General features: G+C 42.0%; 1 protein-coding gene across 1 annotated transcript in view; it reads left to right on the forward strand.

Annotated features, from left to right (window-relative positions):
• The window catches only part of cacna2d3a (calcium channel, voltage-dependent, alpha 2/delta subunit 3a), a 1,007,885-nt gene that overhangs the window by 660,948 nt on the left and 330,898 nt on the right, over positions 1-16,039 (forward strand). The window lies entirely within an intron of this gene.

Genomic DNA, 16,039 nt, shown 5'->3' on the forward strand with positions numbered 1-16,039 from the left:
TAAACTTGAATAGGTAAGAGTCCTAGATAACAGAGAACATTGGAGGAGAATGGTGTCGTCAATCATATCAAAGGCTGCAGAGAGTTTGAGGAGGATGAGGAGGCATAACACACCAGCATCACAGTCACAGAGAATGTTGATTATGACTTTGATTAAGGCCATTTTGGTGCTGTGGGAAAGGCAAAAACCTTATTGGAGACATTCAAACAAATTCAAACAAGTCTAATCAAATTGAAATGGCTTTCTAGAAGGATCACCCATCATTCAATTTTAGTGTATTTGGTGGTCAGGTTGATGCTAAGTTATACTACCACATTCACATCGATATATACCACAGACTGAAACTGGTACTATTAATTGTGTTGCTCTTTATAATTTTTACAGTGCTGATTATTTTCATATTACCTGCTTAAGTAGAATCTAGATTGTTTTCTCGTTCTATACACCAGCATATAAGTTCACAAAGCCTTACCTTCAGTACTCCATTAGTTTCCCCAATGTACTCTAAAAGACAGATGTACAATTGTAAGCTTCAGGTTTACCATTAGGTGTGATTTTTAAGGAAAACTTAAAAATTGCAAATTGAATTTTATTGTGCTAATTGTGTTTCATAAATATCATTCTAGCATTGAAAGGGTTGCCTAAAAACATGTTTTCTAAATTCCCAACAAAAGCAGAAATGCATTTGAGATAATTTCCCTTGTGTGCTGTTCCATTTTTTATGACATTTTACTTAAATAGGTTAACTCTCTTAAGAACTAAGTTAAAAAATGTAGTTTTATACATTATGCATTTATTTAGTTGTGTGCTGTTAGTCTGCACCAACAGAAATGTTGGGGTGAGTTCTATCTCACTACCCCCTCAGTTTCCAACATGAATTGGTTGGTAACAAATTATTTGTTTTAAACTGCTCAATGGAACTGACAACTGAATCAGAGGTCCTAAAGCGAACTGCTACAGACTGATCCAATTAACATTTAAAATCCATTTGACAAGGAGTTTTTTGTGGAACCAGGGTGAACAAGATTGGTTGTGGTATCCCTATCAAAATTAAAGTATATAAATTTACGTGTTAAATAATGACCCAAATGTTCATTGTGTCTGTTATAAATCCGGTCATGAATAGGCAAAATCATCTCAAATATTGTGAGTTGTCAACTTGAATAAGAAACTTTATGGGCAGAATTTTGCCGTCGGCGAGCAGGGGGCGGGGCCCACTCGCTGACGCATAAAATGACACGGGATGACATTGGGGGAAACCCCTAATGTCATCCCGCCCCATTTAAATTTTCAGGAAGGTGGGGGCGCAGCAAAATCAGCTGCGGGCCCACCGACCTGTCAATGGACAATTGAGGCCATTGGCAGGATCATTTAAACAATTAAAGGACATGCCCGTCCAACCTTAAGGTTGGTGGGCAGGCCAGGAGCCCCGGTGGCAAATAGAGAAAACATGAAATCTCATCCAGCAGCGGGATGAGGTTTCATGCAGGGTTTTAAAAATTTTAATGAAGTTATTCTGTAAATTATGAACATGTCCCAACTCATGTGACATTGTCACATGAGGGGGACATGTAAGGGATTTTTTTTTCTCTATTTTTAATATTTTTCAAAGTCCAGGCTATCTCCCTGAGGCTGCACTTAGCCTCAGGGAGATGTGTGTCCTTTTGTGCGTATGCGCGAAAAAGCGCACCTCTCGCTTTTAGGGAATCCCCCCCCCGCCTGCACAGGGAGCGCATAGCGCCTCCCGCCGGACGTAACACTGGGCGAGCCTTAATTGGCCCACCCACGTAAAATGGCGGTGCGGCCTGCTTCACTGGCAGGGATAGGCTCCACGCCCGCCAGAGATTGGGTCGGGCCCGCCCGCCTGGTAGGCAGAAAATTCTGCCCTATAAGCTTATAAGGATGTGCAATTCAAGTTCCTTCTGTTCCTCTACACTTCTTGGAATCCTACCATTTATCATGCATTACCTTGAGGTGTTTGTCCTCCTTGACTTCCGATGGTTCATTTAAATTTTAGGTGTAGGTGTTTTTATTGATGATCATTCTCCGCCTTAAAAATCATAGTTGTGTTTTCACAAGGAAATAGATGAAGAAGGCCACTCAGCCATTTTAATTCTTCTATCTAGTAAGATTCTAACATCGCTCGCCCATTGTAGTATTTATTTGTTTATTAAAGTTTCCATTGTTATTGCCTCCATTATTATTATGTGGAAGTTTATTCCACATGTTGATTACTCATTGTGTGAAGAAAAGTTTTTCTGATATCAACCTTTCACTCGTTGATTGTGCAGTGTTCCTCAAAAGTGTTCCATTTGCAGTTCCTCAAATACTAAACTAGCTCCTACCCCAGCTCAAGGAGCTGGCACAGTTCTGTGACCACCTCTTTGGCAAAACGTAGCTACCTCAGACACTGCTGCTGGCTGAAGTAGCGGTATTAGAAGTGCTGTCTGAAAATCCCGGGTGGGAAAACTCTCCTGTCCCGAGCTCCCTCCTCCTCCCTCTGTGAACAGCTTCTCCTCTCTGCTGCTTCTGTTCCATCTTCATGACATGTTGCAGCCCAAGAGAAACTGCAACTATATCCCCCATGACTGGGAGCAAGTTTTTTGTTCCAAGGCCTTTCAAATGTGCATCACTCCTTCCGAAGGTCCAGCACCATTCCTTTCTGACTGAAAGAACTTCCGTCAATTCCTTCGACAACACAGTACACAGTACTCCCACTGATTGCAGCAGTGAAAGAAAGTCAAGAGAAGCTCACCTAAAAGTTTTGCAGTTGTCTCTAAATAATACTAGTGGAGGAGTCTCTTATGCAGCTGAAAGTATAAGCTGTGTGTGTTTAAGAGGAGACACTAACAGGACCTGCGAGGTCCGAAATGGCAGATTGTGTGACAAGTCAAAACATCACGATCTGCCCACTCTGCATGCCCACTGTATCACCCTTCAAAAGATGATGATCATTGCAGGCACACTGGAAGTCATCCGGAGCAGATACCTTGCAATTTTTTTCTCCTTCCTCGCTCATGTAGAGACAAAACAAGCGTTGCTGTGGAGCCAAATTTTACGGTCTTTATTCTTTGTGCTCCTATATTCAATGATATGTTTTGGGGAATGTAATCACAATGTTCATTTTCATCTTATTTGACAGTCTTCTAGGCATACATTGCCTGCATTTTTTTTATTTACTGTGCAGATTATATTAACCTTGAAATGAAAATCTGATTTTCATCTCTACCTATCAACAATGATATGTTTAATGATACGTGAAAGGAAGTTCTGGCTTCAGTACTTCGATCTCATGCCACTACTAACTTTAAAAATCTATTCACCAGGAGCAGATAGATTTATTGCATTCTGTTATCAGTATATCAATCTGTCTCTCTATGAACATGAACCTGTCAACTCAGTAACCTACAAACAAATCTAATCAGAATTTATGGGGATTAGTTCAAAATTCTTCACATTGGAAGTCTGTCTATTTTATAACTAGGCATTTGAATTTATGTCGAAATATAAAAGCTGGGCATACCACTGCCTGATCCTGCATCAATCATATTTTATAGAAAAATGCTATAAAATACAAAAATGAACGTTTGATTATCAAAATAGTTCCATATATTTTGGTGTAGATCATACTTTCCAACATCAAAATTTTCTTTGTGACATATATCCTCAGGTTGGCATGAAAATAAATCTTCAGTAATCTCACCCCCATTTTAAAAATGTCCAAATTCTCATTGCTGGCTGATTGCTTTTAAAGCTGATTAGAATTTCCATCAACCCGCTGACTTGCTTAATCAAGAGTTGAATTTTTCTTTTGCTTTTCTCCTCTTCCTGCAAGTATTTCCATATGCCCCTTTTTTGACAATTAAGATTGGATAAGCTGCTTCTAGTGCTTGGTCTATATTTGTGATGATCCTTTGAAACCTTCCCATCATCAAGCTCACTAATATGAAGCTGCGGATATTCCTCTTCCCTCAGAGAAAGCTTGGGAAGAATTTCTACTGACAGCCCCAATCTTGCTGTTGCCCTGACAGTTTTCTGGGTCACGGGTTATTACTACAAAGGGTGGGACCCAGCCACCAAGATATGGAGCCTGCCATTGCCTAGGAGCAAAATACACAGTACTACTAGCATTCTTTAATTTAGGATCCTGAGGGAGAAAATTATCAAGGCCCTGGAAATTATATTTAAGTGCTCTATTGAGGGTAGTTGAGTGCCAGAAGACTGGAGAGTAGCCAATATATTACCAATTTTGAAAGAGGGGTACAGAGCTAATCAGGGCAATTACAGGCCAGTTAAACTAACATCTGCGGTACAGAAAATATTAACGCCTCTAATTAACGATGAAATTATCACATATCTTGCTACTGAGAAAATAGCTAAACAAAGCTAGCAGAGATTTCAAAAAGGACAATTTTGCTTGATAAATCTCAGAATTCTACCTGGAGGTAACATAAGGTAAACAGGAGAAATGGATAAAGCATAGATGGAGTTTAGGAAAATCTTCAAAAGTGTCCCACCCTGGAAAACACAAGCAAAGATTAAGGGATATGAAATCTGGGGCAGATTAGCAAACTGGATTAAAATATTTAGAATGGAGAAAACGGTGTAGGAGTTAAGGGCAGTCTTGTGGAAGGTGGGTCATGGGGTCATGGTGTACCAAAGGATTCAATTCTGGAGCCACTATATAGGCTAAGAAAGAGAGAGTGGTGTTGAAATTTTCAAATGACACGGACTGTTTGTGTTGAATAGGCTGTTTTCTATTTTGTAATTTCTATGCAATTCTTTATGTTTATTTTTGATAGATCAGGTTAGCAGATTGAAGCATTTTCGCAGTCGATTAAGTGCTCAGATTTTTTCAAGCAGGAGAATCAGCTAGCTGCCATTTGTACCTGAATTTCACCATTAAAAATGATTCTCCCAATTCTGTTGTGACTTTTACTTGATATGTATTTGAGAAAGTTGAATTATCAGGGAGGAGGAGAACAATTGTAAGGTACGAGAAGGTGGCTGAATTTCCCTCTAAGGTAGATTCTTTTTCAGATGGGATTTCCATTGGTGGAACTTACATTACCATGAACCCAACCCATTTTCCTGGGTATGGGATCAATAGTTATGCTTAGCAAAGTTCTAAGGATGAGAAATTGCCCACCACTGTGGGCAGGAAGAGGCCGTGGTTTAGTGAAGGAAAATCCAGTCTAAAATCTCACTCAGCCTACTTGAGCCAATGGCCCAGAATTTATGATCAGCAGCAAATGAACAGCACTAATGTTTCATTACACTTATATTTGCTCACTGATTTTTGATGAAGCTGCAGCAATTAGAAATTCAAAGCAGCACAGCACCCTGGGCACAGGGAATCCAGGGCCTGTGTAATCAGGATAGGCAACCGTGTGTCTCCTTAGCCAGTCAGATTGAAGAACCCTCACTGAGGCATACAGATTCTGAACCAGGAATTATCAATTAGAATATTTTATTCAGTGTCAAACCATGTACAGAAAGCAAAATAAAGAGGAGGAAACAAAAATGGGTTTAAGAAAGGTATATAAAAGGGAGATAAAGAACAAGTAAAAAACAATACTTAATTTTTAAAAAAATATCCAAAACAATGAAAAATCAGATGGAGTGAGATTCCACACATATATAAGTTAATTTTCAATGCCAGAGAGGTTGTTTGGCAATAACTTACCAGGCTGTTAAAAATTCATTTACACTGGAATGAATAAACCCGAACGTTTTCTGGCATGTTTAATGGGTATCTATTGCATAAGTACAGCAACTTCCTGCCCTTCCATATATTTGAATGGCAAGTCTCCCAGCAGGACAATATGACTGCACAGTTTTAGGAGAAGCAGGGGGACTCGAACAGTAACATTCTGATTTCCATGTTTAACTGCACATGTGCGGTCACTAGATGTTGCTGTCTAATTTACTCTAATAATAATGAGCGCTGATAGCTTCACAATTACTTTTATCATAAAATCTGAGCCAATAGATAGAAATGGAAACAGCAATTAAATAAATAAGAAAATTGCCCTGCCATTCAATTAGATCAATTAGATCTGTATATTATCTCTATTTACTTACCTTTGTTCTATATCCCTTGATGCCCTTACCGAACAAAAATCTGTCAATCACAACTTTGAAAGCTCCAATTCCTGGAGGATCCTCATTCTTTTGAAGAAGAGAATTGTCTATTTCTACCAGCCTTTGTGGGAAAAAGTGCTTCCTGATTATGCTCCTGAATTCCCTTGCTCTAGTTTCAAGATTATTTCCCCTTAATCTTGATTCCTATCGTGGAGGAAATAGTTTCCCTGTGTCAAATATTTCTAACATTTTAAAGACCACAATCAGATTGCCCCTCAGTCTTCTATACACAAGGGAATACAAGCAAAGTTTATGTACGTCTCCTTACGATTTAACCCTCTAAGCCCCAGTATCTGGCAAATCTGCATTACAACCCTTCCAAAGTCAATATATATCCCTATTGGGGCATCGTGCCCAGAACTGGATTCATTGCTCTAGATGGGCTTGACCAAGGCTCTATAGAACTGAAGCATAACTTTCTCCACTTTGTACTCCAGCCCCTCAAAATAATAGCCAGTATCCGTAAACTATTTTAAATGCTTTTTGTGCCTGCCCCTTAGCTTTTAGTGGGTTGTGTATTTGGATTCCCGACTTTCTTCACTCCTCTACAGTACTTAGTTTCTCACCATTTAGAAAACACTCTGATTTACCTTCCCTGGGTTGAAAATGGATGACCTCACACTTGCCCATACTGAACTCCATTTGCCAGAGTTTTGCTCACTCACTCAATCTGACCCTGTCCCTTTGCAATTTCCTTCTCCCATCTGCATTGTTTACTGTGCCTCCGAACATAGTGTCATCTGGTAACTTGGATATACAGTTCCTTATTCCATAATCTAAGTCATTAATAAATGAAAAGTTCACGCCAAAAATACTATTTGTTACATCCTGCCAGTCAAAGTAGGTATCCTTTATCCCCATTCTGTTTCCTACCTCCCAATAAATTTTCAGCTCAAATCAAAAGGCTACCTCCAATTCAATGCATTGTTTTTTTGCTAATATGTCAAACCGTCAGAAGACATGATGATAGCTGAACCCTTGCTGTTCAGTTTACAAGACCAACACTTTACCACTTGGCAACCGTGCCAGATTTTTAATTAACTCTGGTTTATTATCATCACTAAATATATTGTGATCCGTTCCTTTGTCGATTCTAAAACATAGGGCAGGATTTTCCTGTCGGCGAGCGGGGGCAGGGCCCGCTCGCCGATGCGTAAAATGACGCGCAGTGACGTCAGGGGGAACTCCCGATGTCACCGCACCCCATTTAAATTTTCAGGAAGGCGGGGGCGCAGCGAAATCAGCTGCGCGCCCGCCGACCTGTCAATGGTCAATTGAGGCCATTGACAGAGTCAATTATGTAATTAAAGAACCTGCCCATCCAACCTTAAGGTTGGCGGGCAGGCAAGGAGCCCCGGTGCGAACTAGAGAAAGCATGAAAACTCATCCATGGGCAGGATGAGGTTTCATGTAGGGTTTAAAAAATGTTAATAAAGTTTTTGTGACAATTATGGACATGTGCCAACTCATGTGTTGGGGAACCATGTTAGGGAAATTTAACTTTTCTAATTTTAGCTTTTGTACATTTTGAGCCGATCTCCCTGAGGCTGCATTTAGCCTCAGGGAGATGAGTGTGCTCTTTCGTGCGCATGCATTAAAGAGTGCACTCTCGATTTTGGGATTCTTCCCTCCCCCGCCTGCACAGTGAGCACATAGCGCTTCTGTGCGGATGTCATGCTGGGTGGGCCTTAATTGGCCCGCCCACATAAAATGGCGCCACGCCTCCGATTGGGGATGCCAAGCAGAAGCGTGCCTGTGCACACCCGCCATTCAACTTCCCCCACAACGGGGGGAAAATTCAGCCCATACAGTTCTAGAAAACTTTCCTGAATCATTCTAGAAACTCATTGGGCTGGATTTTTATCTTCAAGCCGGGTAGCAGGGGTTGGGAAATTTCCTGGCTTAGCACACCCACCTCAGGAAAAAGTGCCAGCAAAAATGGGATTTTAATACAAGGTGGGACAGGTGCTAACAGGATTCGGGCCCACTGCCCAGGGAAAAGTTTGGAGACAGCCACAGGGGCTGCCAGTTGCCAAGTCGGGCTGTTTAAAAAGCATATCTCAGTGCTCTAGCAGTACATCCCAGTTATAAAACAGTGGGGCCCTCTAATCCTCACTCCTCACACCCCATCACCCCCTACACACTCCCTATGCTTCATCCATACCAACTCATGCATCCACCCCCATTATCCCCCATATCCTCCATGCCAAGCTTTGCGTTACCATCCACTGCCCATGGACCCTCATGCCCATCATACCAAGCTTTGCCCCTCCAACCACCCCCCCCCCCCCCCATGGCTCCCATTCCCTTCATGTCAAACTATGGCACCTCCATGCCCATTCACCCACTCCATACTCAGTATAGAACCAATGAAGCTTAGTGACAATAGGATGTATAAAAAAGCTTTAAAAAACAGTCATTCATCAACACTTTCCGCTTTCTTCAAAAATACTCCTTTTGCTGCAGCCCAATGAAAGTGTCAATCATCCACACCCTTTAAAGTATCAATGGCAGAGACTGCAAGCATTTAAAACCTCTTTACCTTGTGTAAATAAACATTGTGCTTTTGACAGAATAGATCAGAGAGCCAGGGTTGTCAATCAACCAATGTTTTCCCTGGGGCACAGCTGTTTCAACACATTAATGGGTGTCTTGCTCACAACCAGCAATATGTATTCTTTGCACTCAACCTGTGCTGGTGAAAATTGGGGGCATCGGGAATGGGGTTGGGAATCCCGGAATCAGGAGCTAGGTGCCATTTTTATAACACCATAGAGTCTCCACTACTCCATGAAAATCCAACCCATTGTTTTATTACTTGCATCTCCCAGTTTATGTGAAAATTAAAATGACCCACTATAACCATTAACAGTTTTTGGTTTACATGGAGGGTGCAGGGAAAGGGGATTAAGAAAACAATTGGTAGTGCAGTTAGGTGGTTATCTTCACTCTCCAATAGTAGATAGAGTTGAACGAGGCCCTGGATTACTTGGTGTGGCCCAGTCAGGTCTGGCAATGGATATTTAGACAAACCAGTTTTTCACTGTATACTGTAGGTCTGCACTCTTTAGATGGAAGATCTACATGAAGGAATAATTAGGAAAGAAAAGTGTAAAGGTTTTTTGTGGGAGTAGAGGCATCAAAGGTAGAGTGCTTGAGAAGATTGATGACTGCAGAAGTATTGGGATGAATGGAGAGCCAAAGGCTAGGCAATTGGGATTTAGAAAATGCAGTAAATGATTTGGGAGAGTACTTTTCGAATAAGAAACACAGATGCAAGTGGGGTTGGAAGAGCTATGAAAATATGGGTGGTTGGGGATGCAAGGAAGTGGTCTGAGATTGCTTGTGATAGAGAGCATGAGAATCAAGAGGCCACGGGAAATGACCAAGTTGAGGGCATTGCCATGAGTACAGGTTGGATGATCCCATTATCTAAGCTGTACAACCAGGCATCACCTTGCTATATGTTCACTTCTAAATTGTATAGGAAAACAGTTTGGCAGAGGATTTAATCCCTTTAAAATGGGATGTATAAGAGCCCAGCTTCTCTTTTATTGTTAAATTATCAGAATGCATTCACTAAAGCATTTGAAAATAACTACTAATTTTATGACCATAAATTTAAAGAACTAATGATTTTTGTTGCTTGGACTGAGCTTTTTTATAATGTTCTTGTGTGGAGTCAGTCATCCATATGCAAGCAATCTCTTTCCTCTATAGGAGGCCTGCCTGGAATGTGAGATAACCTATTTTTAACCTTGCATTACGAAGAAGCTTTTGCAACTATACCAATGCTATTTAATTGCAAGATATTAAAACTATTTAAAAATTGAGAAAAAATGACTTCCATTTCAATAAAAATCAGTAGGGTGATAGGCGGGTGGTTTAGCATTTAAATGAAGACATAAAAAATCTTGTGATGGTAATATTTGCACCCAAACGTTTTCTTGTCTCCAAGACAAATAAAAATGCTTTAAGGAGTAATACTTACATTCTAATTCCATTCTAATGGAATAAACAAAGTATAATGATAGAGGTCTCAGTAATTAATTTCCATGTCATTGTTAATAGCTGTCACCCTCAGCAATTTCTAAATTGTCAGAAAATTTAGTTTCAGTATTAAGAAGTGCTATATTTCTAATATATTTTGAAATAGCTCATTGAGCCAAGCAGTTCCAGTACAGCTACAACACTGGCATCTACCCGGCAATGTGGAAAACTGCCCAGGTATGTCCTGTCCACAAAAAGCAGGACAAATCCAACCTGGCCAATTACCACCCCATCAGTCTACTCTCGATCATCAGTAAAGTGATGGAAGGTGAAATCGACAGCGCTATCAAGTGGCAGTTACTCATCAACCACCTGCTCACTGATGCTCAGTTTGGGTTCTGCAGAATTCATTACAGGCTTGGTCCAAACATGGACAAAAGAGCGGAATTCCAGAGGTGAGAGTGACTGCCATTGACATCAAGGCAGCATTTTGAACAAATCAAGGATCCCTAGCAAAACCGGAGCCAATGGGAATCAGGGGGGGAAACTCACCACTGGTTGATGACATACCAAACACAAAGGAAGATGATGATGGTTGGTAGAGGTCAATCTTCTCAGTCGCAGGACGTCGCAGCAGGAGTTCCTCAGGGTAGTGTCCTAGGCTCAACCATCTTCAGCTGCTTCATCAATAACCTTCCCTCCATCATAAGGTCAGAAGTGGGGAAGTTCACTGATGATTGCACAATGGTCAGTACCATTCATGACTCCTCAGATACTGAAGCAGTCCATATGCAAATGCAGCAAGACCTGGACAATATCAAGGCTTGGGCTGATAAGTGGCAAGTAACATAAGCACCACACAAGAGCCAGGAAATGACCATCTCCAACAAGAGAGAATCTAACCATCTCCCCTTGACATTCAATGGCATCACCATCATTGAATTCACTGCTATCAACATCCTGTGGGTTACCATTGACCAGAAGCTGAACTGGACCAGCCATATAAATACTATGGTTAAAAGAGCAGGTCAGAAGCTGGGAATTCTATGGTGAGGAAAATCACCTCCTGACTCCCCAAAGCCTGTCCACCACCTACAAGGCACAAGTTAGGAGTATGATGAATGAGTGCAGCTTCAAAAACACTCAAGAAGCTTGACATCATCCAGGACAAAGCGTCCTGCTTGATTTGTACTCGATCCATCATTTTAAACACTCACTTCCTCCACCAGTGATGCCCAACGGCAGCAGTGTGTGTATCATGTACAAGATGCACTGCAGCAACCCACCAAGGCACCTTCAACAGCACCTCCAAACCTCTACTACCTAGAAGGATTAGGGCAGCAGATATATGGGAACATCACCACCTCAAGCTCTCCTCCAAGCTGAAGTATCATCTTAAATGGTCCTAGGGAGTGTTTAACATAGACTGCTGGGAACAAGGCCTCTAGGAACTTTCAAACATTTATTAGTTATTTATAATGATGTACAGGGATAGATATCTAGGATTGGTACCTACATGAACCATGACAATTGGATTCTCCCCCTCCCAGTGCAAGCTCTTCCCCAGCCCTCAGCAGATCTCCTGAACCCTTGGCACTGGGCTGGCAACACAGCCTCCTGGACTCTCGCTCTTTGTTGCAGAGAAGAGTGTCAATCCCCCTCACTATACTGTCCCCTACTACTACTACATTTCTTTTTGCTCCCCCCCAACTTGAATGGCTTCCTGTACCATGGTGCCACGGTCAGTCTGCTCATCCATCTTGCAAGCCCTACTCGCATCCAAACAAGCTGAGAGAACCTCAGACCTATTGGACAATTGTAGAGGCTGCCACGCCTGCACTCCTGCCCTCTGGGTCCCCGTACCTGCCTGACTCACAGTTACATCCTCCAGTCTCTGACCACTGGCCAAATCAGAAGACCCTGTCTTAAGTGGTGTGACTCCCGCCTGGTACAAAGCATCCATGTAACTTTCCCCCTTCCCTGATGTGTTGCAGTGTCTGCAGCTCAGCCTCCAGCTCAATGACTCTGAGTCAAAGCTTCTCAAGCCACAAATACTTACCGCAAACATGTTTGCCCTGGATCACACTGGCATCCAGGAGCTCCCATATGCTGCAACCTTGACACATCATTTGTCCTGCCATCCTTAACATATTTTAATTAATTACTTAACTATGTTATTCACCTATTTATGTTGCTTTTTAAATATATTTTATTAAAATTACCAAAAGCTTGTATGTTATTTTAAACCTTAGGACTGGAGCAGACCTCAACCACTTACCAGATACTCACCAAACAGTTAGCTGCTTTTCCTGTGGTAGAGTAAGAATCAATTCCTACAGGGTGAAAAATGTAGAAAAAGCAAAAGGAAAGGAACACCTCCTTTCCACCTCACCAAACTCCCCCACTCACCAAACTCTCAGGTATGCCCTCAGTTGTTCAGTTGCACTTATTTGCCTTAGCTGCACTAAAGAACCCTGAATTGATAGAAAACTGAACTGGGGCTAGAGAAACCAGGTTCAACCAGTTAGATAATTAACTACTCAACTCTCGCAGCAGAGTGTGTTTACATGTCAAAAGCTGGAAGAAAGAAAGAAACTTAATCACAGTACATTCTAGTTACTGCTAATTACAGACTAGGCTAGGTTTTACAAGAATAAGATTAACAATTTAAACTCCCCCACTTACCAAACTCTCAGGTATGCACTCAATTCTCAGTTGCACTTGTGGTTCTGCATGGGGAGTATGAGGAGCTAGGCACTAAATTAAAAAGCAGAACCTCAAAGGTTATAATCTCTGGATTATTACCTGAGCCACTTGCAAATTGGAATAGTGTACAAAAAACTAGAGAGATGTATGGGGTTCTTTGTGAGTCGGTTCGCCCCTACTGATGGTTCTTGACTTTAGGATTTTATAAAAGGGCAAATTTACATGGACACAGGGTTTTAAGCTCAACCACAAACCTGTTTGTTAACAAAACACCCTAATGCCTTAATAAAAGAGCTCTAAACTAGTGTAACGACACTGCGCAACACTCAAAACCACGATTCATTAATAAAAACCTCCACTAAGAAGAAAGACCCAGAGGCAAAACCCCATGTTTCTGTCCCAAGGTTTACTCGGTCCAACTCAAGCCCCCTCAGGATTTAGTTGCTACCCTTAAAACTATCCTTAAACGTCAGCCCCAATATCCCTCGGATCTGGCTGATACTTACAACTCCTGACACGGCTGGTCATTCCAGTGTGAGCTGTAAGTCCGTGAATCAGGTTGCCTGCAGTGCCAGACCCTTGGTAAGCCTTGGCCTTTTATTAAAAACTTTATTAACAATATCAAAGCATATTTCTTGGAGACATTCTGTTTGGATGGTTGGTGCTTAGCACCCTTTTAATCTCGTTCATCCAGTTCCTGCCCTGGGCCAGACAAACCCATTCATCGCGATGTTGTTTCCATGACCAAAACAATGGACTGCATCCAGATGTGATGTCTCCACCTCCCAAGTTGATGTGACCATAAGACCATAAAACCATAAGACGTAGGAGCAGCAGTAGGCCATTCGGCCCATTTGGTCTACTCCACCATTCAATGAGATCATGGCTGATCTGATAATCCTCAACTCCACTTTCCTGCCTTTTCCCTATAACCCTTGATTCCCTTACTGATTAAAAATCTGTCTATCTCAGCCTTGAATATACTTAACGACTCAGCTTCTACAGCCCTCTGTGGTAAAGAGTTCCACAGATTCACTACCCTCTAAGAGAAGAAATTCCTCCTCATTTCTGCCTTAAATGGGCAATCCCTTGCTCAGAGATTATGCCCTCTGGTCCTAGACTCTCCCACAAGGGGAAACGACCTCTCAGCATCTGTCCTGTCAAGCCCCCTAAGAATCTTATATGTTTCAATAAGGTCACCTCTCATTCTTCTAAACTCCAATGAGTACAGACCCAACCTACACAACCTTTCCTCATAAGAAAATCCCTTATCCCCCAGGGATCAACCTAGTGAACCTTCTCTGGACTGCCTCCAATGCCAGTATATCTTTCCTTAGATAAGGAGACCAAAACTGTTCACAGTATTCTAGGTGTGATCTAATTAGTGCCTTATATAGTTTTAGCACGATTTCCCTATCTTTATACTCCATTCCCTTTGAAATAAAGGCCAACATTCTATTTGCCTTCCCTATTACCTGCTAAACTTGTATGTTAGCTTTTTGTGATTCATGCATGAGGAACCCCAAATCCTTCTGTGCTGCAGCTTTCTGCAGTCTTTCTCCATTTAAATAATATTCAGCTCCTCTATTCTTCCCGCCAAGGTGCATAACCTCACATTTTCCCACATTATATTCCGTCTGCCAAGTTTTTGCCTACTCACTTAACCTGTTTATATCCCTCTGTAGACTCTTTGTGTCATCCTCACCACTTGCCTTCCCACCTATTTTTGTGTCATCCACAAACTTGGCAATAGTACATTCACTTCTCTCATCCAAGTCATTAATATATATTGTAAATAATTATGGCCCCAGCACTGATCCCTGTGGCACTCCACTAGTTACAGGTTGCCATCCTGAAAATTCCCCCTCTTATCCCAACTCTTTGGGCAGAATTTTGCCATCAGCGAGCAGGGGGCGGGGCCCACTTGCCGACGCATAAAATGATGCGGGATGACGTTGGGCAGAACCCCCGACGTCATCCCGCCCCATTTAAATTTTCAGGAAGGCGGGGGCGCAACAAAATCAGCTGTGCGCCCACTGACCTGTCAATGGCCAATTGAGGCCATTGACAGGATCATTTAAACAATTAAAGGACCTGCCCATCCAACCTTAGGGTTTGTGGGCAGGCCAGGAGCCCCGGCGGCAAATAGAAAAAACATGAAACCTCATCCACCGGCGGGATGAGGTTTCATGCCGGGTTCTAAAAAGTTTAATAAAGTTTTACTGTAATTTATGAACATGTCCCATCTCATGTGACATTGTCACATGAGGGGGACATGTAAGGGAATTTTTTTTTTTCTATTTTTAATCTTTTTACAAGTGTAAGTGATCTCACTGAGGCAGCACTTAACCTCAGGGAGATGTGCGCTCTTTCGTGCGCATGCGCGAAAGAACGCACTATCACTTTTGGGGAATCCCTCCCTGTCCGCACAGGAAGCGCATAGCGCTTCCCGCCAGACATCACACTGGGCGGGCCTTAATTGGCCTGCCCACGTAAAATGGCAGTGGGGCCCGCTTCTCTGGCGGGATCGTCTCCCCGCCCGCCGGAGATTGGTTTGGGCCTGCCCGGCAGGTAGAAAATTCTGCCCTCTGTCATCTATGAGTTAGCCAATCCTCTATCCATGCTAATATATTACCCCCAACCATGGTCTCTATCTTATTAAGTAGACTTACGTGTGGTACCTTATCAAACGCCTTTTGAAAATCCAAATATATTTCATCTACTGGTTCCCCTGCTTGTTACCTCCTCAAAGAATTCTAATAAAGTTGTCAGGCATGATTTCCCCTTCATGAAGCCATGCTGACTCTGCTTGATTAGATTATGCATTTCTAAATGCTCTGCTATTACATCTTTTGTAATAGACTAACATTTTCCCAATCTCGTTTTTAAGCTAACTGGCCTATAGAAACCTGTTTTTTTTTGTGTCCCTCTCTTTTTGAACAAGGGTGTTACATTGGAAGTTTTCAAATCCTCTGGGACTTTCCAGAATCTAGGAATTCTTGGAAGATTACTACCAGTGCACCCACTATCTCTGTAGCTACTTCCTTTAATATCCCAGGATGCAACCCATCAGGTCTTGGGGACTTATCGGCCTTCTAGCCCAATTAGCTTCCCTAGTACGTTCTCTCTAGTGATAGTTATTGTATTTATTTCCTCCCCTGTCCCTTTTTTCCCTTGATTATTTCGTATTTTTGGAATG

Source organism: Cetorhinus maximus, chromosome 6, assembly GCF_964194155.1.
Source record: "Cetorhinus maximus chromosome 6, sCetMax3.hap1.1, whole genome shotgun sequence".
NCBI lineage: Eukaryota > Metazoa > Chordata > Chondrichthyes > Lamniformes > Cetorhinidae > Cetorhinus > Cetorhinus maximus.